The sequence below is a fragment of the Meriones unguiculatus genome, chromosome 9 (genome assembly GCF_030254825.1).
Source record: "Meriones unguiculatus strain TT.TT164.6M chromosome 9, Bangor_MerUng_6.1, whole genome shotgun sequence".
Classification (NCBI taxonomy): domain Eukaryota; kingdom Metazoa; phylum Chordata; class Mammalia; order Rodentia; family Muridae; genus Meriones; species Meriones unguiculatus.
In genome coordinates this window covers 114450171-114476985 of record NC_083357.1, presented here as the reverse complement: position 1 = coordinate 114476985, position 26815 = coordinate 114450171, and the positions used below count along the sequence as shown (strand labels likewise).

General features: G+C 41.0%; 1 protein-coding gene across 2 annotated transcripts in view; it reads right to left on the bottom strand.

Moving 5' to 3' along the window:
• The window catches only part of Gpc6 (glypican 6), a 1064885-nt gene that overhangs the window by 195485 nt on the left and 842585 nt on the right, over nt 1-26815 (bottom strand). The gene's annotated exons all lie outside the window — the stretch shown is intronic.

Below are 26815 nucleotides of genomic sequence, written 5' to 3'. Positions count from 1 at the left end.
CACCTAAGCTGAGGGTAAAATGTTAGCTTGCAGAGAATCAGTTGCACTTTGCTGTGAACTTATGTGGGACAGTCCATAAAGCAGACATAATAAGAGAATCAAATACTCTGAAAGAATGGCTCAAGTAGGATTGCTAAGAATGTTGGTAGGGGTTAGAAATGACAACATGTGAAGGGCTGGGAGGAAAACCTTTTAAGGAAAGAAAGAAAAGCAAAGCTAAAGGAAGAACTTATAATTACTGCTTTTGCTTTGTGCAAGGAAAGTCCTAGAACTCCAGTCGGAAGCCTCCTTGTCTTCGGATGGCCTTGGATTAACATTCCTGAGTGAAGCTCGGAACCACAGTGCGTATCAGAAACCCTAATACCACGGAGACAATTGCGGGAGATTAGTACTTCAAGGTCAACTTCATTAGCATGGCGAATTTGAGGCCAGCCTGGGCTACACAAGACAGTCTCACAATCAAGAAGGCAGCCGAGGAAGGCTGCTGAGTCCGGGCGGCGTCATCAGTGCTGACACTTGTGAGCCAGACTATCCTTTTCTTCTACCCTATTTACTGCAGAGAAGGCTTATGTGCACATACATTTCCAAAAAATATTTTATTATTTTTATGAGCCATTTTACTTTCATATTTTTTATAGCTGAAACAGTAGGTAAGGGTGGGTCCTAGGATGGTAATGACTAAGTGATGAACAGTAAAATAAGTCGCACTGGAAGGTGTGATGTACTCATTCAAGGATAGACAACATAAAGCCATCCCAGACAGATGACGTGGGTGCCAGGGCTCTTGATGTCAAATACACTGCTTTTCCCCAAAGAGTTTCTAAAAGCATTTTTTTCCTAAAAAGCATTTCTCCTTCTTTTGTATGAAGAACACACTTAAACTGATTCCTTTTTATACCCAGGCATTCATCTCTTCGCTCATTTAAACCCACATACTCTATTGCTGTTCTGTCTTCAGAGCTGAACTTGACACTGGGATGCTATGATATCCCAGGCATGTGATGATAGCCCAGACATGGTTCCCAGTATGGTGGACGACCTCCCCATGCACTGCATCCAGCAGCGGCACTCTTCAGCCCTTTTCCTCCTCTTTCTCCTGCTTCAGGAAGAACTGCTCACTCCAAATGTCCAGCTAAAAGAGCAGACATGGCTTATGTTGCTCCCCCATATGTTTGGGATCTGCATCTTAGCAGGTGGAAAGAGTTTGTGGATCTGCTACAATGGCCACAATAGAAGCTGGAAAACAAGCGCCAGCAAGGGCAAGAGTCCTTACGCTTTTAGCTCTTTGGTGAGTGTCTAAAATGGCCCAGCCATGGTGGAAATTGATCTGTGCTTCTTCAGAATGTTAACTGCAGGCCCCAGCAGCTTTGCTCCTAAGTACATGCCCTCGCTGAAAGCTTGGATTTGAATAGTGTTTGTTTCCTGACCCTCGTAGCAGTGTGGAACAACTACAGTGGTATCAAAAGGTGAACGGGTGAGCAACACAGGGAATATCATTTAGTTCCCACAATGAAGGTCTTACACATTGTACAACGAATTGTAATGACATTTTGCTAAGTGAAATAGAGCAAACAAGAGACGTACTATAAATTTCATTTACATAAAGGTCTCAGAATAGGTCAATCTGGAGAAAACAGAATAAAGACTATCAATGGCTCGTGGGAGGTGGGAGGGGGGAAATCCCACTCAGTGGGTCCTAGAAATTGTGCCTAGTTAATGAAAAACCTCAGAGCTGGGCAGCATTGAGAGTTGCACTAAATTTGTGAATAAAATTAGTGCCGTTGGCTTGCACACTTAAAATGCAATTTTTAAAAACAGACTCCAAGGGCAACAATCAATAAATGGGACGTCATGAAACTGAAAAGCTTCTGTAAAGCAAAGGACACTGTCGTTAGAACAAAAAGACTGCCTACAGATTGGGAAAGGATCTTCACCAACCCTATATCTGACAGAGGGCTAATAATCAGTATATATAAAGAACTCAAGAAGTTAAACAGCAACAAATCAAGTAACCCAATTAAAAAATGGGGAACAGAGCTAAACAGAGAATTCTCGATGGAGGAATATCGAATGGCAGAGAAACACTTAAAGAAATGTTCAATGTCCTTAGTCATCAGGGAAATGCTAATCAAAACGACCCTGAGATTTTTCACCTTACACCCATCAGAATGGCTAAGATCAAAAACTCAAGTGACAGGGCTAGAGAGATGGCTCAGTGGTTAAGAGCACTGGCTGCTCATGCAGAGGACCCAGGTCCAGTTCCCAGCACCCATGTGGCAGCTCTGTCTGTAACTCCTGTTCCAAGAGAGCCAACACCATCACACAGATACACATGCAAGCAAGAACACCAATGTACATTAAAAAAAAAACTCAAGTGACAAAACATGCTAGAGAGAGGTTGTGGAGAAAGGGAAACCTTCTTCCACTGCTGGTGGGAATGTAAACTTGTACAACCACTTTGGAAATCAATCTGGCACTTTCTCAGACAATTAGGAATAGCGCTTCCTGAAGATCCAGCTATACCACTCCTAGGCATATATCCGAAAGACACTCAAGTATACAAAAACATTTGCTCAACTATGTTTGTAGCAGCTTTATTTGTAATAGCCAGAAGCTGGAAACAGCCCAGATGTCCCTCAGATGAGGAATGGATATAGAAATTGTGGTACATCTACACAATGGAATATTACGCAGCAATAAAAAAACAAGGAAATTATGAAATTTGCAGATAAATGGTGGGAACTGGAAGACATCATCCTGAGTGAGGTATCCCAGAAGCTGAAAGACACACAGGGTATATACTCACTCATAAGTGGATATTAGACATATAATATAGGATAAACATACTAAAATCTGTACACCTAAGGAAGCTAATCAAGAAGGAGGATTCTGGCTAAGATGCTCAATCCCCATTCAGAAAGACAAAGAGGATGAATATCAGAGGAGGGAGAAAACAGGGAACAGGACAGGAGCTTGGCACAGAGGGCCTCTGAAAGGCTCTACCCTGCAGGGTATCAAGGCAGATGCTGAGTCTCATAGCCAAACTTTGGGGAGAGTGCTGGCAATCTTATAAAAGAAGTGGGAGATAGTAAGACCTGGAAAGGACAGAAGCTCCACAAGGAGAGCAACAGATCCAAAAATTCTGGGCCCAGGGGTCTTTTCTGAGACTGATACTCTAGCTAAGGACCATTCATAGAGATGGCCTGGAATCCCTGAACAGAGGTAGCCCATGGCAGTTCAGGGTCCAAGTGGGTCCAAGTAATGGGGACAGGGACTGTCTCTAACAGTAACTGATTGATTGGCCTGCTCTTTGATCACCTCCACCTGAGGGGGGAGCAGCCTTACCAGGCCACAGAGGAAGACAATGCAGCCACTCCTGATGAGACCTGATAGATTAGGGTCAGAGGGAAGGGGAGGAGGACCTCCCTTATCAGTGGAGTGGGGGAGGGGCACAGGTGAGGGGAAGAGGGAGGGTGGGGTTGGAAGGGGAGGAGGGAGGGAGGTACAGGGGAGATACAAAGTGAATAAACTGTAATTAATAAAAATAAAAATAATTCAAAAAAACTTGATTGCACATCTTCACCATGAACTAAGTTGTGTCACACCAACCAAAGTTTGACCATTGCCAATTTTTACAGTTTTAAGACAGAGACACAGCACTATCTTTATAGACACGCCCACGTGCTACTCCACACATAGCAAAACCCAGGAACAAAGTTCAGATGCTGTAGCCGTCCTGGAGTACCAACATCCGGCACCCCTGAGCGCTCCCGATGCCTGTGAGCTGGTCCTGGAGGACAGACCAACTCCTGGATCAGGTCAGCACACTGAGCACCTAGCTGTCCTTTCTGTGACTCAGTCCCTGATTCTGTAGCACGCTGAGAGAGAGATAGGAGCTTTTGCCTGTTGCAGCTGAGAAGTCTTTCATTTGTGTCTCTGTGACGGTGAGTGGAAGGCTGTCAAGTGCTGTGGTAACAAGCCAAATTCCTTAACCATATACTCTTAGGAAAAAAAATGACACTAGAGTGCAATCTCCATTGTCCTCTTGATGCATAGCCTTACTGTGTGAGTTGAAGGAAGATGTGCTACCTCTCTAATCCTCAGTTTTCACATCAGGAAAATGAGGCTGGTGCTGCTTGTCCCTAAACTGGACAGAGATTAAATGGGACTAATGTATTCAAAGTCTAGTACCAGGTGCTTAGGGTGCTTGACAAATGGTGTCTTCAAGTAGCTACTTCCCTCCCTAACCCAGTTAAAATATTCACATAAACTCCAGAAATTCTCTCACTTTTATGAGGTAACTAATTTTCAAATTATGCTAGAATTAAATTTGCAAAAGCCAGATGGTACAGTGCAAAGATAGTTCCTCGGAGTTCAGAGACAAATGCATATTTTTCCCTCTGGAGACACCAGTAAGTATCTGTTGGGGCGTCACTGTTTTCCTTGGAAGACAAGAGGTTCAGAAAGTTAATGTTTCAGATCCTTTCTAACTACTTTTTGATTATTGGTGAAGAATAAACAAAATATTCACCTTACTAACAATAACTGTTATAACTAGTTTGGCTTTCATGAATGATGAATTTTATACTTAGGGCTTGGGGCTCTCTTCTCCAATATGCTGTTGGGAAGAGTATGTGATATAGTTATAAGGTGTGGTGAGGAGAAGAGAGGAAAGATGAGTTGGCTAATTTTCTAATGCAGTGGTTCTTAGAATTGAACCTGGCGGTGGGATCCTTAATCTGTGTTTGATAAGTCCTGATGCTGAATACATTAAGAACCGCTGCTCTAATGAATCACTGGTTCCCATTCTCCCTTCACTTCCCTTCTCTACCTCCCAAGCTTAATTGCTCCTCCTGCTCCAGCAAAGTCTATTGAAATGATAACATTGGAATAAGAATATCTGTTCTACCTTAGTGACTTGTCTCCACTAATTTGTAGATTTCTTTTAATTAAAAAAAAATCAGACAACATGGGAATTGCCTATTGATCAACTTTATTTCCAGTAGATTACTATCATTGGAAGGAGAAATATATGCCCAGTAGAAAGAAAAGAAAATTATTTTGGACAAATAAATGTGCCTAGATAAATATTACACAGCTATTGTGTCTGTACACGGCTCACTCCAAACATCTTGCATTTTAATATGCTAAGGATGTCTCCAAAGAGTGGCTTAATTTATTGATTTTTTTCTTGTTATTTTCATTAAGCACAAAATATATTTATTGTGGCTTCACTGACTGCTTTCAGTTGATCAAACTGCCGTATTTGAAGAAGGGCATCCAATAGAGATGGACACCACTAAGCAGCCTCTTTATCAGTTCAGGAGAGCATGATGCAAACCCGTGGTAAAGCCTCACACCAAACAATATACATCCTAAGAGGTGGAGTAATTTGGCACCAGGGGAAGCCAGCAACTCACATCTGTTTAGAACACCAGCCATGGATGCACCTGAGGAAAGCCCACCATGGTTCCTACGGTCTTCAATAAGATTGCCAACACAAGTGAAACAAGAACAACCACAAAGCTCACCACAAAACCCACAAAATCTGATCAAGATACAGATATTCTGCAATAAGACGGCTGTAGTCTCACCATCTTCTCTTTCCAGGCTCCACACTGAGAGTGTCAAGGCGTCCCCATGATGTCTGATTCTTCCCTTCTGCCTCTTCTAACCTTTGATCAACCAATAGTACCCAGAGCACATTACATCATTATTTGGCTTACTGGCCTGCTTTCGCTGTTAGGGAGATAAAGATCCGAAGTTTTTCACTGTTTTTCTTTAGATCCCAGCAACAATATTCTAGGCTCTTTTAAATATGTTTTAAAGGAAATAGTTTAATTTTTTTGGAAAAAAATTCATTTTTATGCATATATTTTACCCCCAAAGTAGTAGCCTACTTAGAAGTTAAAGAAAGGAGAGCATTTACTAGTGACATTAATCTCTAGGGAAAGAGTGTTAGTCAAAAGAAAAGTTTTCTTCCTGTTGTGCTTTCTCAGCTAACTGCAGAAATAGCCATTTTTAGAGGAAATCTGTCAAAGTACTTGTGAACAGCAGTTAAATTAATTTCCTTTTATTTCAGTGAATGGGCTATAATTAGAATTCATATCACTTTGGAGGTCTATGTTCTAGATAAAATTTGGATTAAATTAAAAAATTTCTTAATGCCACCCTACACATACACAGACAAATCATTGAAAACAAACAAACTGACGAGTAAGCAATCAGGGCTTCCTGGAGTCTGGAGCGTGATTTATTGCTCCTCATACTAAGATCTTTGGGAGTCTGGACAAGACAAGATCTTCTTATTGATTTTTCCATCTAGTGATCTCAAAGTAAATGCCATCAAAACCCAAAGGAGGCCTTGTGGATGGAGTTGGGTAGCAAGAGAGCTTTCTATGAATATTTCCAACAAGCAAAGACATTTTAGGAAAATGTAAATGGTAGACCTTTGATTGGCTTCAGAATGATTGTGAAGTCACCAAGACACGTGAGAGGATCAAGACTCCATCGATAATATAAACATGATCAGGACCCTGTCAGAAGAAGGGTCCCCATAGAAGCAAGGTGATCAGAGACAGATTCAGAGCCTTGGGGTAAGAATTAGAAGCCTCCATACCTTGCAAGGGCCTCCAGAATGAGCAAAGGAAAGGTTAGCATGGAGGATGAGGGCTGCATCCAGGCCAGATAATTGCCATTTGAAAATTACTCAGCTGATGTTCCATAGGCCTACACCATCAAACAAGGCAGGAGAACTCACACCATTCAACCATTTAGATTCATTATCCCATCTGCTCTCACCTCTCAGCTGGCTGCACAAACCAAGTGTCAAGCTTGGCTGAAGTGGAACAAGAGAATGAATACAAACAGTGGGATTCTGAGACCTGCTGTTCAGAGATGTTGGGAAGAAAACCAAAACCTTAGTGTTCTCTTAAGAGAGGTTGTGGGTATAGTGGTCTTTTAAAAAAGAGAGCACTTACTTCTATGATTTGCATTATTATTATTATCATGAAAAAAGTAATCATATTAAAGGAAATGTGAAAATTTTTGAATATTTAAAGGAAAGAAAACCAAGTTCCACTGTCCCATAAATGAAATGTGTCATTGAGTATTGTCCAGTGAGCTTCCTTCTGTCTTTCACCATGCACAGGCACTTGAAAATATCACTATCTCATTGCTTATCAATGCACAAAATGGTTTGTCTACAACTAGCGTAGTTACATCATTTTTTGTTCAATAGATTTATCATAATTTGCATTATTTTCATCTCTATAGTTGAAAACTGATGGGTCTTTGTGGTACAGAATAAGTAAAGAAGAAGATGGAAATGAGTAAGGTGTCTTTATAGTAAGTCTTCTGATATGTTATGATTATTTTGCATTTGGAAATCATGAATGACCAATTTATACAATTATTTCTGCACACAAAGTTGAAAGAGCTAACATTATATTACGACATAAACATTAACATTTCTATTGTTTCCCCAACACCTTATGAGCTACGTAGCTCAAACAATCTATGACACGAGGTCTGCTTTGCCACTGCCAGGCCAACGTGCCTATGGTTTATCTTGAGACTCTGCTTGGCGGATGACATCTACTCGATTTTGACATTTCCGCCTCACTGGCAATGTATGGTATTCGATGGTTTCTAACTAATTTTAGTTCTTTTAGTTTTCTATTACTGTTTTAAAATGGTTAAGTGATCATTCAAACATATCTTTAAAAGTCAACATGATAGCTGTGTTAACCTTTTAAAAAATGAGTACTCTCCTAGTACCTGGACCTTGGTAGGTAATAAATAGAGGTTTTACATTTTTGTTTTTAGGGATAATTGTTCTCATACTGTTGTTTGGAAGAAAATAATTGCACAATTTTTATGGATAGTCTCTTTAGTTAGTCACTGTTCTCAAGATGTTTTCCCAAGCACTTTGCCCGTGTTCCTATGTTCTCATTGGTGCTGAATTTTGGGGGTGAGTGAATGAATTATTTTTCATGGTGCATGAGTCATAAGCAGACACGAGCTATTTACCTGATTGGGCTAAGTAGGAGGCAGAACGAATTCTGCTGCAGAATTATTCTTCCTTAAGGCAAATCCTTTGTATGGGTCTCTAATTCTAAAAATAAGGCAAGATCAGCCTTTCATTTGTTATTCCATTGTCATTTTTCTCTTCTTTAAAAAGGCGCCTTGCTGCATTTGTCATCGGGAGCTTGTGCTGTGCTGGGCAGCACTTAGGAGGCATACCATCACGGGAAGGGGTTCTGCAGAGTTTTAGATTTCTATTTTCTGAGTTACTTATGTTACCAGGATTCTGATTGCATTAAGCATTCTTTCTTTGGCCCTGGAGAAGCATACATCTGCTTCTGCTGACATCTGCTCTCCTCTGTGGGTTCTGAGGAAACACTTATTTCTTTTTTACTTTTCTTCCTGTTTTAGCAATGTCTGCTTCTCATCTTAATAAATCACCTTTGCTCGGCAATAACTTAATAAAAGGAGAATGCATAGCTAAAGAGACAATGTGCAGCACAGAATGCAGAATTCTGAGCAACAGTCTTGGCTTGTTCTAGGGAGCAGGCCAGACACCACAAAATAAGGTTCACACTGTACTGGCTTCTCTTTTAAAAGAAGTTTGTAAACAACAGCGTAAAGTCAGCAAGCACATTAAGACAGGGCTCCTCTGGAGTGTGCATACAGACATTTGCTCTGCTACATGTGCGAGTCCCCTTCTTTCTCCCTGGAGGTTACACAGTCTGCTTTCCTTCAGAGGCACAGAAAGACACCACCATAACACTGGATGAAGAATCAAAGCAAAAAGCTCTGTGTCACCCCAAAGCGACTGGCCTTTCTACTCTACAGGCTTCAGTCCCATCTTCTCATGCCATGACTAATTTAGTCATCTACTTAGGATGCATTTGAAGGGACTGACCGAATTTCAAAAACTAAAAGATCATAATAAGAACTGCTTATCTTGCCTGAAGAATGAAATCTTGACCCGAGAAAGAATCACACATGCACCATGTATCAAAAGGACTTGTGTCCAACAGCTGCAATGAGCTTCTTGCAAATCAAAATAAAATACAGATCCGGTTGAGAAAGGAGCATGAGAACTGAGCTCCATTAATAGGGGATATTGGTGTGGGCGATGAGCATTGGAAAAATGGTGAGCAAGGTTATTGCTCGTCGATAGGATACAAATTAAAAGCGCAGAGAGAATACACTAGTCACTCATCAAAATGGCTCAAACAAAAAAGAGCAGCTACAGTAAGGGCTAGAGAGGCTGTGAAGCAGACAGTTCTCAGCACCACTCCTGGGCGTGAAACTTGTCTGTAGCCTGGACACTAGTGAACAGATGCTCACACAGCTCTGCACAGTGATCACTTCCCTAAACATCTACCAGCGGGAAGAGAGCACATGCATTACCAAAACCTCTAAAAACAGCCCCAATGTCCATAAGCAGGAGACTAGCTAGGGAATGACACATTTCCACAACTGAACACCGTGAAGAGGTCAAGTAGGAAGTGGAGAGGTGCTGTCCACAGACCAAATCCCGGTTGGCAATGTTTGCTGGAACACAGCTGTCATACTCAATCGTTTGTGTGTTGTCTAAGGAAGCTCTTCCACTTCACAGGCCGAGCTGAGGGGTTCCAGCAGAGACCATATTACCAACAAAGACAGAGCTAGCTACTAAAAAAAATGCCAACCTTCTATAATAACTATAGATTACTAGCAAGGGCAAGGAATGAGATGAATCTTGTGAATATTATGTTGAATGAAGTTAGCCCGATACCAAGGGTCCCATACTGTAGAGCTGCATCTGCACAGGTTCATGGAAGAACAAAATTAACAGTCGTGCTCGACTTCCTAATTGTGGTTGTCCTTGGGTGCTGAGCATGGAGAGAGACAAGAAGGGAAACTTCAGGAGCTCGGGAGCCTTCCCTACCCCAAGCTACAGGAATGTTTTCACACATAAAAGTTACTTGAGCTATACACACAAGATTACTGCACTTTACATTTTTATAGGTTAATTAAAAAAATTAATGGAATCACGAATTTTCCATCTCTTAAATGTGCAGATTGTCTCACATGCTACATATGTGGCTGAAAGATCAAATCAAATTGTTTTCAGTAACTTTAGGAGAAGTTGAAAGTCCAGTTTTCCTATTTGAAACTGAGGCCAATGAGATTTACTTTCTGTGGATTTTATAAAATGACACTGTCATTTGTGTTTTCTTAAAAGCCTTCCTTTCTTCTTTGCTGACTGTCTGCATTGCCTGTGTTTTCATGCCACTTTTTACTTGTAATAATGTACTACCCATTTTGAACTTCCTCATTCACCTACATCTGTCTCCTTTTTCCTAGTGTATTTATAGTAAATTGCTTGCATAACCCTGGGGCCTACATTAATTTATCTTTGAATGTTTTTCATTTCCCCTTTGTGTCCTCTCACTCCATTGATTTACCTTATTTGATATTTCTTCATTATTCTAAAATTCGCTTGGCTGCTGTTCAACCCTCTTATTTTTTCCCCTTTTGGTTGTCCCTGTGTCCTAATTACCAAGCTAACTAGGTTATGAGAACTCTCGCACAGAGAGTCCCTCACTCAACCATTAGGATTGCATTGTGTGGATCACTCAGGCTTAGCCTGAGATTGATTTCTTTCTAGCTCCCTCTTTTACACAGGGTGTAATTCAGTAATCTTGTATCCTGCCTGCAAACCTACAGTAGTACATGATTTATTCATTTCTTGTCATTTATTTCTCAAGACTAAAATCATATGTAACTATAGCCTTTTCTATTAGCATAAATGAAAAGCAATAAGAGGCTAGCAAAGGAATAGGCTATTACAGTGGTTGGTAATCAAGATGATAATGAAAGATTAAGGATTCTCCATTTAAAGCATTCCTGAGCACTTTACAATTATTTCCCACAGATCTCGGAAACACTGCCACTGTAAACAGAAAATTGCTGAAGGTTTGTTATGGGCAGAAGGAGGAAACAGCAGAAAGTGCATGGCATTTCCAGGGCTATCACTGTGTCATTTCCTTTGCCTAACACCCAGGATGTTTAGCTGGGGGATCAAAAAAAGTGCTTTTAAAAATTATCATTTCTTTTAAATCTCAGTTCAGATAGAACAGTAGGAGCAGTTAAGCCAACAATCTCGTTAGAATCGCAACTACACAACAATCTCCCTCTTGAATTAGGCTAGCTTGGGCATTCCCCACAACCTTAAAGGATGTATATTTCTAAAAGTGTAAAAATCACTCCTGCGCCTTCATACCACATAAGAGAGAATGAAGGGGCTCAGAACACGGTTTGAGAAGAACCCTCCTGAGGTCATTTCCTCACAGAATCAAATACTGTGGAATTTGAAGGAATTCATGACGTTGCCAACGGAGCCAAGCTGCAGATACTTGAACCATCACTCTAACATTCCAGTGTTCTCTGGAGACCACAGACTCTGAATTCACAGCCTCTAATCAGGAACACTCCTCACACTGGACCTGATTATTCCATGGAACTCCGTGGAGATAAAGCTCCTCAAGTATCTGGATACAGCTTGCATGCATCTCTGAATTATCTCTTTGCGGTAGAACAGTAATTTCTAGTGCCGTTCTTTATAAGCTTGGTTTCTTCTCTGGGACAGTCATCCCTCAGGAAGGTAGTAGAAATAGCTGAATAAAGGCTGGCACCTAGATTTGCCAGCACAGGATGAAGCCAAAGAACTTTCCTCACCACAGACAAAGCTAATCTCACTGTTGGCTGAGGAGATTAGTTAGTTTTCCGTTGCTGGAATAAAACACCATTGCAAAAAGCAACTTAGGGAAGAAAGAATTTTCTTTTCTCATTGTTCCAGGGGGATATGAATGTACGACAGCTGTGGGGGCATGGTGATAGGGGCAAGAAGATGAGGAGCAAACTTTTACCACAGACATGAAGCAGAGACCAAACCCGAGGTGAGGTGAAGCTATACACTCTAAAATCCATTCCTCAGTGACATATTTTCTCCAGCAAGGCTATCCCTCCTAAATCTCCCCAAACACTCCCTGAGTCTAGGGGAACATTTATAATTTAAACCACTATACCCTCTTTTCACATTCAATTCTTTGCTCTCTACTCACGTGTCTCCCTTATAGACAGACAGGAACTGTCAAGGATTGTTGTCCAGGAATACGTGACTGGTCATAGCTACATGAGCTCCATGCAGCCAAAGTTGTTTTTCCTGGATGTGCTGCTTCCCGTGGCCCCATTAAGACCTCTGAAGGCCTGAGACTTAGAAATATGTGCAATTCACTCGTGTATGTAAAAACATACATCACACCATTTGTTCAACCTCTAAAAGACTAGGACTTTTTAATTAATTAATATATATATATATTTTCAGAGAAATAGTCATTATACTTTTACTATAAAGAACCAGATAGTAAAATTTTCAGATTGGTAGGTCACACGTATCTGATACAACTACTTAGCTTTGCTGTTGAAGCACGGAAGTGTCCATACACAATACATTAACAAATAAGCACTGCTGTGTTTCAATAAAACTTTACTAAAATAAGTAGTAGACACAATATGGTAGGTGGCTATAGCTTTAGTCTGTGCACAAGTAATGCACAATTTTTATTGTCTCTTTATCTGTACATACTAACATGAGAATGGTGAAGTATCAGCTGTATTTTAGAATAAAGATTTAGTGAGATAGAGAATGTGGTCAGTGTGAGAGAATCCAGGACTTCCTTCTGGAGCCTTCTCTAGGGGCATCTCCCTTCTCCTCAAAAGGAATCTATAAGATACTGGTCTTGATTTGGAATGGAGATTTCCATCTCATTCTTTTCGTTTGTCTTCTGGTGCCTATCTTCCTCACATAGTTTGCTTCTAATGATTAAATGACGTTATCACCTCACAATGATCTGTTCCTCTTTGGTATTATTACCCCTTGTGCTCAGCAAGGGCCAGCTGCTGCCGCCATAACTCTGTGAGTTGTAGAGGGTAATCTCAGCAACAGCTCATTCTTTTCCAAACTATTTGCTTAAATAACCCACATAGCAGATAAGGTAAATAAAGTCACACCCTGAAAGACAAATACAGCATATTTCTGCTTGTTTGTGAACCATAGGTTCTATATAGGTAAATAAAATCATGTCTGTGTCATGGAGTAAAACTGTCTAGAGGAATAAAGGAGACTGATGTGAGCAGGGAAGCGAGATAAACAGAATGGTGTGGGAGCAGGGGGACATGTATGAAAATATCCTTATGAAAACAGTACCATGGATAACAAATATCTGAAACTCCTCCAACCTCCCTGAAAAACAGCTGAAAATAAAACCCAAAGCTCCTCTAGAAGGCCCATTAACTAACTGCTCATTTCCATCACTTCCCCATTTAATCCCTTACAGTTCTGTTCCTGCCTACCCAGGATGCCTTCTACGGGACACTCTGAACAGGAGCACAGGGCTTCGGAGTGGTGATTCTTGTATGTAGGCTGATGGAGAGGGCTCCTTCCCTCCCTGGAGGATCAGGGCGGAGCAGCTGAAGTGTGGGGATGTGCTAATCTGCTCTGAGTACCTGCTCTGTGCTGCATGGCATGAAAGATGTTAGGGACCTAGAGATGACAAACTAGGGCCTCAAGGAGCTCAGGCTGCTAATGACTAAAATGTACAAAAGACAAATCTCTCTGTTTTGCCCTCTAGCAAAATCCCTTTGTACAACTCAGGCGGCTCCTATCATGAATATGCCGCAGAACTTTCCATTCTGCCCACAGTTCCCTTCCTCTGCATCTTAATCCAGGAAGCCTTTGTTCTTCTGAACGCCATGCAGTGTGACAAATTAGTTCTCTCACTTTTACTGAAACACTTAATAAGCAGTGTCACCGTGCCCCTCTCCTCTCCCCAGGTCTCTCTCCGTCAACGTCTAAGAGAATTTCTGATTCCTGGAGAGCCACCTAAGATTTTATTTGAGAACATTCAGAAAGAGAGAAAATAAATAATAAAACCTCAACTAAAGAGTGGTACTACAGCTTTCTTGGCTGTGCTTTCTTTCTTGGTTCTGTTTTCAGCGGTTTTCTATGTGGGGCTGAACTTGGTCCAGCGTGAAAGAATCAGGCTCACTTCAACATAGAGCATCCACAGTGGAGTCTAAACCTCCAGGCCCTAGCGGAAGCAGATGACCTTTCCACATGAACAGAGATCCTGAGAAAATTGTAAACATGGGCCTCCTCCACTCAAGCATAGTCAGATGAAAAGCGTCAAAGCTAATGAAACAGGATTCAGCTAAATAAGAATGGCACAGCCATCTTCAAAAGGAACTATGTAGCTCAAAGAGCCAGTTTCTTAAGACATGGACCTCTAAACGTTAGAAACATTGTAAGTCCATTGCTTTGAACACTGGACATGAAATAAGTAAAAGAGAAGCCACTCTAATCCCATAGGTAGCATGAGTTCCAGATTAAGCACAACAGTTCAGAAGACCTTAGGTGACAGCTGTTCTGACGCACCTGAGAAAAATCAATGTCCTGGAAACACCGCTGTTTATGTTCATCACTATAAGCATTTGTAAAGATCTGGATGGTACTGAGACTGCCGTTTGCCCCACGCCCCAGTCAATGCATTTCTCTGGAAATGCAGACATACTCAGAATTTAAAGGCAGCAAAGAGTTTATATTTCCGGGGTGGGGTGGGGTGGGGGTGTCACTAACTAGAAGGAAGAAACTGCATCCCCTCCTTCCAATCTCTCTGTCTTGTGGTTTACACTCCAAACAGATTTAATCACTGTCCCTTATCTGTCACAATCAGCACTCCTCCCCTTGGCCCTGAGACTGCCGGGCCAGCAGCCTCCTCACCCCCTATCCCCCCTCTACCAAGACAGTCCGGCTGGCTCCCCTCATAGGCTGAAGTTCTGGCACGAATCAACTCAGAAAGCCTGTTAACACAGGGGCTGTTTCAGCGAAATTAACAGTGAAAGCCAACAGGAACGAGGGTTTGGTTTCCATCCAAGGAGCAAGGGTTGCTTTCTGCCTGCTCCTCCTTGCTTTTGGACAAGGAGGCTAGGCTTCCAGTGATGGCTGCTGCCATTGTTCATGCATGACTGCGTTCTGGTTGAGGACCCTGTGTCTGTCTGTGTTTTCACTCAGAACACTCATCATCACTTGCTTTTGCAGGGGCAGCAAGTCTGGTTGCTAGAAATGAGCATTTCTTTCTCCAAAGAGAAGCTCTTTTAATCAACCCAGTGCCATAAAAGAACGTGAAGCAGTAACTATGAAAGTCCATCCCTGGAGGTCCTGCCTGCCCAGCTCACTCAGGTCTCCATTTCTCATCCAATTTCCCTCCACTCTGGAGTGAGAGCGCAACTTTTCATTTTCTAAGGAGATCTGCAAGCAGGAACCTTCCAAGGCATTAAAGGAAGCTAGGCACGCAAGGGTGTCCCAAACGCTTCCTCTGTGTTGAGGTCCCGCCTCTGTCTCCAGAGAAGGTGACTATAATTCTGCAAGAGGCCCCTCCCCCACCCAAACGACAGTCTTCCTCTTGGTTTGCTTCTTGCAGGCATACCAAGCATGGCTGCTTTCTCTGCTGACCTTTGACTTTCCCTTTGCACTTTGATGCAGATTGGTCAGGTATACCTATATGGTTTTTTATTTTTACCTGTTTTTATTCAGTTTTATACATGTTCTAGCCTTTGTGCTAAGCAGGTACTCAGAAGACTCACAAAGGCGATCCTTTTTATGTCAGGAAGCTAATCACCCTGAGCTAGGATCCCAAAAGACCAGTATTGTCTTTCCTTTTTCTTGATCATTTCCCAGGTATTGTAAACCCCAAGTCAATGTGCATAACTGGAGAATGATGATAATTTGGGGGAATTTAAGGCGTTTTGGCTGCCTCTTTCCTTCTGGATTGACTTATCACTTCATTTTCTATTCAGGTCCGGAGTCTGTGCTGTTTCATTCTTGGAAGTTTTATTGTACAACAAATGAGATGAGGAGGACGGCCAAAACAGTATTAATGGAGTGGCCACTGACTAAGTGATTGCTTTCCTTTTGAAAGTCAGATCACATAGGTCAAGAGTTTAATCTGGTTAAATCTCCATGAGAGATTAGAGCAATAACTTAATCAGGTAATGATTTAATTAAAAAAACCATACAAAACAAAACAAAACACCTGCCTAGTTGTGTCTTCCGCCTGTCTGCGGCTTCTGTGAAGCTGGTGTCATGGGGGTTGCTATTCAAGTGCCAGGAGGGTGAGGCCTTTTGAAATTGACTCCTCATGGCTTCCCCTACAGAGACAGATGATACCCGATCTTAACCATGGAACACAGGCCCCTCGAACGGCTTTCAGTTTTAATATTTTACAGTGAGAAGGAGAAATGACTGTAAACAATGTGTGTGTAATAATGGATCCCGCCTGGTTATATTCTGCAGCCTAAGCAAGCTGTGAGTGTGCAAATGCTATCGCCTCTGCCTGGAAACCCTTCCTTACCGCTGCATAACCTACACAGAACATCCCGCCCACTCGCTTTTCCTCTTACCTTATTGTCAGGCCCCTGCCCCATTCACGGCACTTTTCACTCTTCTCACTATGGCTGAGCTTGTCAAATGAATACATATTTAAAAGTGCTGACATTTCATTCTCATGAATGTAAATGTATTAACAATTTCTTAAAATACTATTTAAGTTAATGAAGTTGAGTAAAAAAAATAATCATGTAGAACCTCTTGGCCATCATTAATCATTTGGCTAGAATATAATCAGAAATTTCCCTGGTGGGGATTTTTCCTTTTTCCCCTCCCCTCTACCTACATACATTCTTTTTGTAGAACTCCATAACATCAATGTAATGGCCAGCAAGATACAGCTTCGTTCTCTGTGAGGGAGAGCTTTACGTCAACTTGAAACAAGCTAAAGTCACCTGAGAGAAGAGAACCTCAATTGAGAAAATGCCTACAAGCTGGGCTTGGCACACACCTTCAATCCCAGCTCTCAGGAAGGCAGAGACTGGCAGGTAGCACTGGGCCCATGCCAGCCTGGTCTACAAAGCAAGTCCAGGACAATCAAGGCTACACGGAGAAACCCTGTCTCAAAAAACAAAACACAAAAGAAAACAGAAACAAAACAAAGAAAGGAAAGAAAGAAAGAGAAAGAAAGAAAGAAAGAAAGAAAGAAAGAAAGAAAGAAAGAAAGAAAGAAAAGGCCTGCATAAAATCAGGTTGTGGGCAAGCTTGGTAAAGCTTTTTTTTTTTTTAAATAAATGATTGATGAGGGAGGGCCCAGATCATTGTTAGAATTGCCACCCTGGGCTGATGGTCTTGAGTTCTCGAAGGAAGCAGGCTAAACAAGCCAGGATCAGTAAGCCAGTAAGTAGTACCCCTCTATGGACTCTGTTTCAGCTCCTGCCTCCAAGTTCCTGTCCTGTTTAAATTCCTTATAATATGGAAGTATAAGCAAAATAAATCCTTTCCTCCCCAACTTCTTTTTGGTCATAGTATTTCATCACGTCAATAGAACAGTGACTAAGATACTCTTGTAAGCAAAAAAATAAGTTTTCCAAATATTCCTTTCTTCATTATAAAATACTTTGTATTGTAATTTGTCAGAAATGAAATAAATGAAAGTTTAAAATATTTCAAACATCTAAAATATAGTTAACTATGAATCACTTATAATTTGGCCAGATGATCTAAAATGTAACAAGAATAGAGTATAATTTTATGAAGCGCTCCTTAAAGATATAAAATCATGATGTTACTAGGGATAGCAATTACCAAATTGTGATTGTTTAATTTATTAATCTATTAATCCATGCTCACTTCATTCCACTTAGCACTTGAAACTGAGAGATCAACTCTCAGTTACTGAAATATCTTTGATCACTGTAGATAATTCATAATTAAGTTCTTAAACTTGGTTGCAGAATATTAATGCATTTCAACTAAATACATGTTTAATGAAAATTTAAAACTAAGTGTTTTCAGGTTTCACATATTTATTATCTGTCCTTTAAATGTCAGCATTTTTGACACACATACATTACAGCTCAATGCTTCTGTGGAGATTAAAATTTGTATTGTATTAGTGTGAATGATGATTTATGCCAGAACGTGCTGTCATCTTGTCTAATAAAACAGATTACAAAGAAGATAGCTCTAATCTATGTTGGAGGGTGTTGTTTTGAAATCTCTATATTCAATTTTTAGCCAGGAAAGCTATTTATAAGACCTCTCCACATTAAACAAAACCCAACCAGTTCTACTGACAGTGAGATGACTTCCAAAACTGAAAAAGGACCAGGATCAGGCCTTTGTTAAGAGTCTAATTCAGGCTCAGGTTAGGAATTGACCAGGTTTGCACCAACAGGGGGATGTCTTGGGAGAAGAGGGCAAACCTAGACTGAAGGAGCAGGGTGCAGAATGCTGTAAAAGCTATTATGATGTCTTACAAAATGAACATTTAAAAAAACTCTGAATTCAGACTCTATTTAAAATGTATCACCCAAAAGGCTGTCTGCTATCTTTAGACATTTAATGCATTTTAGAGTAATACTCTTGCATTATGAAGTGTGAAATCACGAAGTTCGACACGGGAAGATTATAACCAAGGGCTCCTCCATTATCTAGCGCCAAGAGTCAGGTAGGGATCCCATTATCGACAAGCAGGTGTCACATTTCCATCAATTCTGCCTGCGTAGGTCATAGGGTGCAGAGTGGCCACGAATCAATTAGCAGAAGAAATTGAACATGCCCTACCTCTTAAAGCTTATACAGAGAAACACATGAAATATTTTCTTCCTAAAAACTCTTTGGTATATAAAAATGTATTCATATACATAAAATGTATATTTGCAAATTTTGTACTGGTAGGTCAATTACACCCTGTAGAAGAAAAATAAGAATAAGAGATGATTTGATCAAGCAAGTAGCTATTATCTCCCTGCAACGAAACTGTATTATTCTCATCTGTTATATAATTTTGGTAAAGAAACTATTGTTCAAATGGAAATGGTTGGAGCATAGTGACAAATGCTGGCTTCGTAGCACTCTAACTTACCTAGCAGAGCTGAAAGATATTCATGGATACGGTTTTTAAGAACAGCCTGACAATGGTGTCAGTTTATTTAAACTATAAGTCCTATTTACATTAAAATAGACATTATAACATGCCACTGTGTATAGCAAAAATGACAAGAGCCATTGTATTCCCAAGAACCCTAATTTATTTTACCTTAATTTAATTCTTGTTACATTTATCTGCATTTTTCATATTGAGGAATTTTGTTCTGTGTGTAGACAATAGACTGCAAGATTATAAAGATGATGAGATTCTGCCAAGGTGTCCTGTCTGCTTCATTTTCTCTGTCATTGCAATTACTCCAATTATTATTCCAGGAAGAGAAGACCTCACTATGAGCACAGTGGAACTTGTTGTGTGCTAACATCTATTTAACACATCTAAACCAGGGAGGTTAGCTGCATAGGGCTTCCATGTAGGTATTTCATTGCTTGTTTTACAGTGGAAAGGCATACAGAGAAGTCATACAGTGAAAATATCATACAGAGAAGTATGTTAGTACATTACTTACTTTTGTTTAAAAAAATCACAAAGCATAACACCACCCAATTGAGAACTTGAATTTGACTGAACAAACTGCTACTGAGGCTGGGTTTTCTCTTTTAAAAACTGAGTTTATGGGATGTACTTACAATAATCCAAAGAATAGGAACAAAGGTGATGAATCTGAGAATAATTTACAAATTCTATAGTGCTATCCTAAGTAGCTTATTATTGGAATGTGTTTTAAAGATAATGTGAAGCATTATCACAATTAATTATGACCCTCCCTATGTGGTAGAACAGTAATCAATGACACAATTTCACGGATAAGAGTTTTCAGAGCTGTTTAGCTATTTGTCCAAAGTCACACTACCGATAATGTGTTAGAGCTGAGTCTAGCCAGATGAACACGCCCTCTTCTTTCATGTGGCTTTTACTGATAAAAACTAATCTATTTTCTGCAAGTGCAAGGGCAATGATCATTTTTCACTCAGTCACACACCAAAACCTTCTTAGCAGCCTCCAAACACTGCATGTATACTCTCATTTTCATCTAGTCATCCCTGCCACGCTTGTTTGCTCTCCATGATGCAACAGTTTTAAGAACATCATGTCTCAGTGCTTCTCAGCCTTCCTCTCCAGCTTTGCTGTACTCTGTACATTTTCCCACCAGTACTAAACCAACTGGCTCTTCTCTGACCTTTGATGAGAGAGACTTTGCTCCTCCCACAGTCTAGGGTGTGGCTAGATTATAATTTTGCAATCCTTTTGTGAATATAGTTTTCATCTCCCAAAACTATATCATAAAGTTGATTAAGAGAAAACGAACCCCCATAAGATTTGAACATTATCTATAAGTATAGCAGAATTACGAGTCACTTTATTGATACTTTTAAAGACTAGTAGTGTTTAGTTTTATCCCAGGTCTCTGAGCTATCTAGTCTCTGGTTCTCAAGAAGAGTTGGGTATGGTTTCCAACTCATGGAGTGGGCCTTAAGTGAAATCCAGAGTCCACCAATAGAAAGAGAGAACAGCACAGTGCCACTTAAACTCTAAAACTGTCCTTGGGTGAGCACTCTCTCAGATGGCATGCCTGGGCCAGCCTGGTTTGTATGTCATTGCATGTGTAAGTACAGGCTTATACTTGCACCTCATGGCTTGTTTAGTCTTATCAGTACATTGATATACTTTTAGTAATCATCTCTTTTCAAATAAACTCATGCCACAATAAACCTGCCTTTCCTTTAAGAAAACTTTAAAAAATTGAAGATTGAACATTATGTGTCAATTGAATCCAAGATATTAATAAACTTTCTTTTAAATATAATGTTGGTATTTCAGTCATTTTTAAAGGAAGGACACAATTCCCACAGCTACATACAGCAGCATTTAAGTAAAGGTGACATACTGATTGAGAATTTGTTTAAAACAATCCTGAAGAGCCTAGCAGAAAGAGAGGAAGAAGCAAGGAGGCATGAAGAGATGAAGCACGATGCGCCCTCTTTAGACAGTCACCAAAACAGAAGAAAATGGGAGTTCACTATGTGTTTTTTTTTCAGTTAGCTTTTCTTTATTTTCAAAGATTTACTTATTTATTTGGTTGTGTATATATGTGCTCAAGTATACGTATGTGCACCAACAGTGTGCAGATGCCAGCTGAGGCCAGCAGAGGGCACTGGGTTCCCAAGAAACTGGAGTTAGAGGTGGTTGGCAGCCACTTGATGTGGGTACAAGGAACTGTACACAGATTCTCTGTGAGAAAGGCAGGTGCCCTTAACTGCTCAGCCATCTCTTCATATTGTTCCAGTTAGTTTCCTGTATGACTGAAAAGTCCCATAATAAAAAGCTAACAGAAAATGTAAAAGGCAAGCACAAAAGAAAGCAAACACTTTTCATAGCACTGAGATTGTTGTTGTTGTTTTGTTTTTGGTTAAGTCACAATTGTATGAGAAAAATATTTTAATGATTCTGGTTCCCTGAAACTAATTTTATATTGGGTATAAAAGTAAAGGTTTTTGGAAACCTTTCCAAAAATATGCTTCGTGACGGGTTATTTCTGCTAGACCTGAAAGCAATGCCCTGTTGGATGGTTTTGTACTCCCGGGCATAAGTATTATCATTCATATTTCTGTGGTCATATGAAAAATTACATGGGGTGCATTTAACTTACTTTCACCATAAACTGCCATATTTTTTCAGTCGACTAAACCTATGCCTCAAGTCTAACTGCTCAGCTATAAATGTAGAAGAAAAAAGGGGCAATAATATTTGTAGTAAAACAAATATTTAATCAAAACTCCTGAATTCATTAGTCCTCTTAGGGCCAGAAGGTGTCCTGTAAAGACAAACAGCGATGGCAGTCAGCTCTTCTATGTGTCATCCTTTCACTTGCTGGCAGTGACCTGAGCTTTTGTGTGGAGCAGCTTGGGGGAGACCGTCTCACCAGGCTCGACGGATGCAATAGACTGGCATCAGTCAGCTAACAGGTTGGCCACTAAGCATGGCATAGGGATAGACAGAAGCCCAAGCTGAGGCAAAAAGAAAAGCACAAGGAACCCGAGGGACCCTGGCAATACAGCTGATGCATTTCAAGAAGCAATTCAGCAAGACTCCTTTCTTGCAGGCCATGAATAAGAAGCAGGCTACGCTGCTGCTGGCAGCCAGCTGTAAGTGTAAGACTATATTAGCAACCAATCCAGGAGAAAGGGAAAAGAGGGAAAAGAGATGGAGTAGGGCTGTTTCCAGGTGACATTGCTGAGCCACTGAATCAAACTTCACTTTACTTTCTCCCTTGACTTCTCAGTTGGAAAACAACAACAACAACAGGTTTTCAACATGATTAAAGGTAGTCTGAGCTAAGTTTTCTGACCACAGCATCTCAGTGTTTTAGCTGAGGTGCGTATGTTGACCACTTCCTGGACAACACTGCTGTTTTCTGATGGGTAGCCATAATCTGTATGTGCCTGCTGCCTGCTTTCTGCCTCCATCCCAGTCCATCTCCAGATGGCTGAACTCAATGATGCTGAGCTCTGATACACAGGTGCTCAGGAAAGCGGATGGCAAGCTTCACGAAAGATGAATGTTAATATGACAATAAAACATGTACGTGGACACAAAACTTTACAACCTTGTACTGGGTACAAGGGAAGTGGAAAAGTTAGCCATGTCAATTATCATAAATGACATCTGTCCCACCTCTATTAGTGATTTGAAGCAGATGCCAGGATCAGATGTCAGCTTGAAGCTAAGGACTATTTGTGGAGTGTGTGTTTGTATGTGTGTGAGGTGAGTATATATGTGTGCATTCATATGTGTAGCTCATGTCTGGAGGACAGAGGACAAGCTCAGAGGTTGGTCCTTGCCTTCCACCTCCTTTGAGACAGGGATTCTTGTTATGTTTTCCCTCTAACATTGCATAAGGCAGGGTGACTGGCCCACAGCTTTCGTGGCCTCTCTTGACGCTGCCTCTTATTTTGATGTGGGAGAACCGGGATTACAGACAGACGCTATTATTCCTATTCTTTATGTTGCTGGTTCTGGGGGTTCAATTTAGATCCTCATGATCATGTCAAGCACTGACCTGGTGAATCATCTTCTCAGCCACCAAAGAACTTTTTAAACCTTAGAGGGAAGGGAATAAAAAATCCATGAGGGAAAGGACTATTAGTCATCCCATTTATGTATTAGCTCATTCTCTTAGTTCTCTTAGTTAAGTAATCATTTGAAAGGGATGTGTAAAAGCTTTATAGACATGGAAGAGCAGGGAAACTAGAAAAATGTACGTCATAGGTGAAAAGGTTAGCACTCAATAAAACATAATTCGCAGAGACAAACTCTGTAAACAACATTCTAACTATTACCTGCAGTCCAGGTTTAGTACTTGGCTGGGTATTGGCAAACATTAATAGAGACGTTAGAGGCTGCAAAATATGCTTTATCAAATTATTGTTGGGGCACAGGAAGAATTCAAACCAGAAAACCAGGGAATGCCAACTGCCAACCACCTGGGAAAGTATGTCCTGCTGTCACAATTTGTCAGAACAAAATACCAATAAACAGGTATTTCCCAAAAAAATAAAGCAATTGATCTTCACTTTTAGGTTACCTACAATTTTGAGTCTCTTCTATACACAGCCAAAGCGAAAACAAGGTGTCCTTCAGATTTCGAAAACCCGGATCTAAAACGCTCTGGTCATTTTTCCCAAAAGGTGTGGTATGTGATTTCATTGTTACAGAAAGTCAGCCCTAGGCGTGGCCCTCTGAAAGGATCAGTGCTTCTCATGGCGGGCTCCACGGCACACAGTCCCGTGTGATGTGCAAAGCGGCCTGTACTTTACTGCTCTGTAGTTGTTGTCATAACATTTCCGTGTTTCAGAAGTTGAGGCATAATACCGTGAGTTCTAGGCCAGCCTGCCTACACTGCGAGACTCCATCTCAGCAGACAAAGCGTGAGAATGGGTGGAGCATGAGCAGACATGCGCAGTCATTACTGGAATGGTGGGCTGGGAAGCATATTAAGCCTTGCAGAATGGAGACATCAATTTGGGCAGGATCTTCTTGAGCTTTCCCAGAGGATCTAGACACATCAATTCCCCTTCTGATGAATACAAATCATTTGTGAGGCGGTGATCTTACAGCCGCCAAAGCGATCCTGCGGTCCTTTTAAACAACCGAGGAGCGTGGCGCTCAGGAAGAGTGAAGGTCACGCAGCAGGTAAACAGTTTTTATCGAATTCTTACGCATATCTACCAGGATCCCAAACACAGGTGCTCACCTTACTGCTTGTACCATCTCTGCAAAGATGCACACATCTGGATAGGCACCTCTGGATATACACTAACAGTAGGGAAAGGCGTTAGCACGCAGTTACAGGCGGGAGCTAGTAACGCTGTGACGCTTCACCTAGGGGCACCCGAAGGATACCGAGCAGGGTCAGTGAATGTTAGAGATGATGGCAAAGATAGCAATGAATGTAAAAAGGTGCCACACACCAGGAATTTGGTCTTTCATGTGAGTTGACAGAGATGGCTAGGATGATGTCAGCAAATGGAAGCTCTGAAGGTGTGAAGGCAGAGCAGCCCGGGTACCGGCGAACCTTACCCGCTTCGCGTTTGCTGTCCATGAACTAAGGTGTGAAGGTTTTTAAATACCAGCTGTGGCCCAAATTAGACCAGTGTGGAGGGTAGGGCACAGGTTTGCTTAGGAGGAAAGTAACAGACCACAGGAAAGCTTATGTGGAGAAGGTCCATAAAAGCCTGCTAAGGTCATCTACTAATTCAGGGGCAAATGGGGAACTGGTGATGAGAAAGGGTGAGGCTGAAAAACTCTTTGGAGGAATATGTTGGTCACAGACAAATAGTTCATCTCTTAGGGAAATTTTGTTTCTTAGAACTTTTCCCATAGCTCTTATTTTTTTTTTCTTTCCATCCTCCCTCAAATCTTCCATTTACATCCTAATCTCTTGAACGATTTTCTCTTTTCTTTTCCCTTACTATTCATTTCCCTTGCCTCCTTCTTTCCTTACCCTCTGTTTGTCGAAAGTTAGGCTCGATTTTAAATGCTCATCCTTGGGAGTGTTATTTTAAATTGCTTTTAAATTAGGCATTTTATTTATGAATTGTGTTCTCTCCAGAGGAGTTAATGGCATGTGAGCTATCATCTTTTCTCTTTGTGAATTACTCATTTTTTTCAAAAACTTATCATCAAAATATGTACAAGAAAGGGTAATTATTCAACTCAAACTATAATTGTGCCTAATTGACACTCGAGAAATATTCTTTTTTGTAACATCCGAAACAATTTATTAAGTTTCTTGAACACTGATTCACAGCTAGCGTATCATTTGTGCCGCAGAAAAGGCTCCTGACAATGTTATTATGGAACGCACACTTTAGAGATATCACACATCGATTCTTAAAACACCAGCAGGCAAACTCTTATGCAAGCCATAATTTCTTACACAAAATTGGGTTTACTGGCTATTAGCTAGCGGTCTGACTGACTTTGGTATTTTGATTGAGAGAAGCATCGCCTGATTAGAGTGGTTATTGTGATATTCCGCCATTGGTTCTCTGCTGCTCTGGGTTAGAGCATGGCCATATTCAACCTGCCCGCAGCAGACTCTCACTCACCCTTGAACTCTCAGCCTCTTTTTCTGCTCCTCCCCAGCCTTTAACGGGAAAACACACAACACCAGTATGGAGGCTGCACATTCCTGAGAATGTTCAGGTAGGAATTATACCCTATGCACACCAATTCCTCATAATCTGTCTGTTTCATAAGACTATAAATACCTTAAAGACCAGATCATAATAATAGTTTTACCAACAGTGCGTCTTATTCAAATCTTTAAACAGTACCAATAAGGAGGACATACCCCCATTTTGTAGATGAGGAGGACTAGATCCAGTGTAGTGAAATAGCCTTGCCCATAGCCACAGCCCTAGAGAGGAAAGCATTTAGTTCATGTCATCAGGCTGATGCCAGGAATGGCTCTCTTTGCTTGTCCACCCTTCACTCCCTAGCCTTTCTGCCCACCTCCACAGCTTCCTGCCGCAGTCCTTCACACAGAGTGGGTAACCAGGGCAGAGGGGCTTCTGTCTTTCTTTCTCTCTCTCTTTTTTAAATCGAATTGAATTAACTAATTTTAGTCAAAGCCTGAAGGAATCTTAGTCATCTGAGGGTATAAAACGTTAACAGTCTCGTTTCCCAGTACGCTCCTAATTACTTGGACCTATAGTCATCAATACAGCTGTGATGAGCACCGGGGAAATGTGCAGACGCGCATATGAGAACTATGTATATTTTATGTCCATTTGAAAAGCAACACTTTATCACATTCCTGGGAGCTGCAGGGCATGAGTCTGAATAGAAATAGGCACACTTATTGCTTCAGTCAAACGACTCTGGGGCGACGCTTCGCCCTGGACTGATTTGTCCTGGATCATGCTTGACTTGATAGTTTGACAGAGAGGAAGACTGTAGAGACTGGACCGAGCAGATGTCTGAATTTTGCTACAGAGGTATGGCCATCAGCACCACGCATTCTGGGGTCTGGGCATGACTACGTAGAAACCACACACCTCGGTTGTTATTGGTTATTTTATTGGTCACTTGTATAACATTTGTATTGTCTGTCTGTCTATCTGTTCGTCTGTCTGCCTGTCTATTGACCTACCTATCATCTATATGTATCATATATACAACACCCATCTTCTTTTCGATCTATAACTTGTTTGGTGATCGTGATCTTCTTGATATTTTTGTTTCAAAAACATCAT